We start from the raw sequence: 4,285 nt of genomic DNA, 5'->3' as shown, positions 1-4,285 counted from the left end.
GGAGAGCCCCTTGGTCCACTTACCATTTTCCTGCCAGCATTGTAAAGACCCATCTTCCCCTCCTTCTGATGGCCCTAGGGTGAAGCAAGGGTCTTTCTCAACTAGTCCGTCAGACGGTCTAAATAATAGACCTGGTTTTGCTTCGGAGGGGAAGAAAATCAAGGATTAAAAATACTTGGTTCATCCCCAAGGAAGAGGAGGCAGAAAGAGTATAGGAGCCGAGGGGATGGAGGATACCAAGAAAACAAGGCCTTCTAAACCAACATAATCAGAACTCACATGAATTCACAGAGACTAATGTAGCATGGGCAGGGCCTGCACAGGTCTAACTAGGTCTTCGGCATATATATTACGGCTTCCAGTTTCATGTTTTCATGGGATTTGTAAGTGTGGGAATGAGTGGGTCTCTGATTTTTGTGCCTTCTCTTGGGGCTCTTTTCCTTCTGTTGGTTTATCTTGTCCAACTTCAAGGTGATAGTTTTTGTTTTATCTTAACTATATTTTATTTTGCTCTATTTTATTATTATCTCTTAGAAGCCTGTTTTTTTCTGATTAGAGACAGAAAAGGAGGGATCTGATGGGAGGGGAGGGGGGAGGAATTGAGGGGAGTAGAGGGAGGGGAAGCTATAATCAGGATATATTATATGAACAAAGAATCTATGTTCAGAAAAAAAAAAAAAAACTTGATTCCCTCAGAGCCATAGCCAAGATAGAAATCCCAGCCCACAGCTTCTATGGAGGGGAACCTAGGGGTGGTAAATCTACAGACAGCTGATGAAAGAAAGAAAGAAAGAAAGAAAGAAAGAAAGAAAGAAAGAAAGAAAGAAAGAAAGAAAGAAAGAAAGAAAAAGAAAGAAAGGATTTCACCAGTTGTTGCTCACAGAGAGCTAAGGTTTTAATATGTAACCTGAGTTCCTACAGGGCCTCCAGGACATTGGAATGTGGTGGCAAATGTGGTTTCATTAACCCGTGTCACTAACACTTGCTCCTAACTACACGCTCAGCAGAACTTTAGCTCCTGACAATGCCTCCTACAGACGCCAACATTTCTAAGAGTCCTGAGGAAGGCTTTCATATCGTCACAGATAAGTGCACCAGCTGCCAATGGCATCTCATACATCCCACTGACATGGGTTCTGCTGACTGGTCAATGATTGCCAAACTACTTTCTGTACAATATAACTAACACAGTCTCTGGCCAAATCATTCTACAAATATATGTATATGTTTTGCATGTATTAAATATTAATAAGATACACACATGTTTATTCTTATATGATAAGACTCCTGGGTGGGTTTGGTGATTTGGGAAACTCTCACTTTGTTACTAAAAGGGAAATAATTGGGATGGTGAGTCTAATCTGATGTTTTCCATACAGTTAGTTTTTAATTACAATTAAACAATGTAATAAACTGTTCCCTAGGCTCCCGCCCAACACAGTTTGATTCAATGACCTCCTGCTCTTGGACCTCAGGACTGAGCCTGTTAGAGGGAACTTATTTTACCACTCTGTGCACAAAAACAGTAGCTATGTGTCATGGTGCCATAGCCTCTGAAGACAGAATATTACTTTGATTTTAACATGTGAGAAGTCAGTCAAAGCTACCACAAAAATAGCCACTGGGCTCCTCAACCATTCTCTGCGCAGCCTAACCCCAAGCAAGTATTTCTTTTCAGTTGTTTAGGCTAGATATCTGAGATATCTCATTAGTCATTGTCCTTTTCTAACTTCCCTTTCACGGGCCTGTTTCTTCCACTTTACACAAATAAGTCCATATCTGTAATTACTTCTAGCTAAATAATGTGTTCTCAGAGATAAGAGAAAAAGACCACTACCACCACAAACAACGACAACAGAAACCTGTGTTGGATGCCAAACAGATGGACAGCTTCAATTTGGTGGTCGGCAAACCTGCTTCATATAAGACTGCATCATGCCACAGCAGGGCTCCCTGACTATCCTGCCTAGAGGGATTTATGCTACTACAAAATCTGGCACTAGGCTGGGACTTTAGGCTTGAGCTGGCTGTTATATGAATTTAGAGATAAAGATGAATAGAATGTCTGGAGTAAGGAAGATTTTAATTAATGGATCTCACCTCTCTTGTTCCCTATTACTGAATAATGCTTTGTTCCTAAGCTGAGTCACACACATGCGATTAAATACAAATATTAGTATGAAAGCCTCTTGTAATATCTTCCACTTTCTAACATCTGATTTGAAAAATAAGTATTAAATTTTTATTGATGAATACTGAGTACTGACACAAATGTAAGTAACTGACAGTGTTATGTAGTTATCACACTTGACTTTAGAAGATCTTTTTTTTTGGAGCTGAGGATTGAACCCAGGGCCTTGCGCTTGTTAGGCAAGCGCTCTGCCACTGAGCTAAATCCCCAACCCTAGAAGATCTTTTACAAATTAGAATGTTCATCATAAAAAAAGATGGAGGATTATATTACTGTGGCAGACTATATTGTTACTACATTTTGGTTTTGTTTCTTTTTTATTCTTTGAGACAGGGTTTCTTTTTGTAGCCCTGGTTTACCTAGAACTAGCTCTGTAGACCAGGCTGACCTTGAACTCAGAGATATACCTGCCTCTGCCTTCAGAGTACTGGGATTAAAGGCCTGGGTAACCACAACCCAGCATGTTACTGAATTTTCATAACTAGAATAATGCTAGATGAAGAGAGCATCATTCCTTAAATACATGATTCACTCATCCCTCAAACAGGAGCAGGTCCTAGGTTCCCAGCACTTTTCAGGGTAATTTGAATATTTATAACAAGAAAACTTCTGCCCCAAGCTCCTTTAGAGTTTATAATCTATTCATTAAAAATACAGAGAAATATCAGTCACCTACAAATAACAAATTTTTCCCATGTTTTTTTAAACTCAGTTTCTGTGGATCAGGAATACAGGTACAGCTTGGTTGGATTCTCTGCTTCTCAGGTGCTTCAGTTTTTCACAAAGTTACAAGGGTTTGTGGTCTCATCTAAAAGTTACTACTGAAGAATTCATGAGTGAATTTTCTCAGCAGTTGTTGACAGTGGAATTTGGTAGACTGAGGAAACTTGCTTACCACGATGTTGTTGCCAGAGGCCCTGGTTCCCTGCCACATAACTCTGCCCACATAGATACCTGTTTTCATTAAGGTACACAGGCTGAAAAGCCAACAGAGGCTTCTAGCAATAAAGACATTCAATTCTTATATAAACTAATTTAGAAGTGACAATTTCACCATATTCAATGACTTGGAAACCAGTTCCATGCAGAAAAGAATCATACAGGCTATGACAACAGTGGGGAAGGTAAAGATCACTGGGTACCAACTTTGAGGTTGTTAAGGAGCATAATGATAAACAAGTGAATATTGGTGACAATTTTCATAGCGTTCTCAGACTGCATCTCATGGAAGAGACAAACGAACAAAAGTTGGAAGTAAAGGTGTCCGACACATGAATCCTTGTAGGAAACATTTCAGGCAGAGAAAACAGTGAGTGAGAAGCATAAAGTGGAAATACCTCTGCCACGCAAAAAAGAAAAAAAAAAATCAAGAAAGTCAGTCAGTGTGGTGAAGGACGCATAGGAAGAAAGAGATACATTCAAGCAACGTTTTATGGCCCCAACAGGTGATATTTAGGAATGTGTGTATGTCTACACATGCAGTAAAAATTAATGAAAACAGAGGTCATGAATTTGAAGGAGAACAAAGAGAAGTATTTGGGGGGGGTGTTAGAGGGAGCAAAGCAGAGAAAGAAATGTTGTAATTATATTATAATCTCAAAAATGAGATAAAGGGATATACTCAGGAGACTGGGGAGGAGGGTGGAGATCATGCAGGACCATGTGAGCCATTGCAAAGACCATAGGTTTTCTTCTGCGTAAGGGGCACGTTGCAGGGCACACCGAGTATGAGCATCATTCTTCACGTTTTTTTCCAGTGATCCCTTGAGCCAATCACTTGAAATCTAGCTAGAAGAGCACACAGGGAAGTGCCTGGAGACAAGGTAGAGATGGTGGAAATAGTGAGAAGTGACCAGATCCTGAACTCGTTTTGAAGGAGAGCCCACAGGAGCTCATGGTGACTTGGATTAGGGGTCAAGTGAAGACAGGGAGACTGTGGACTGAACAATCAGTCATGAAGCTGCCACCAACAAGATTAGGAAGGCTGGAGAGGGCGTGGTTTTAGAATGGAAGATTAGGAGTCTAGAGATGATGAGTTTGAAAATTGGTTGGAAGCATGGATGTGTGTGTGTGTTTACAGGCTGGCAGCACGTG

The sequence above is a fragment of the Peromyscus eremicus genome, chromosome 16_21 (genome assembly GCF_949786415.1).
Source record: "Peromyscus eremicus chromosome 16_21, PerEre_H2_v1, whole genome shotgun sequence".
Taxonomy (NCBI): domain Eukaryota; kingdom Metazoa; phylum Chordata; class Mammalia; order Rodentia; family Cricetidae; genus Peromyscus; species Peromyscus eremicus.
Note: the sequence above shows the minus strand (reverse complement) of the source record.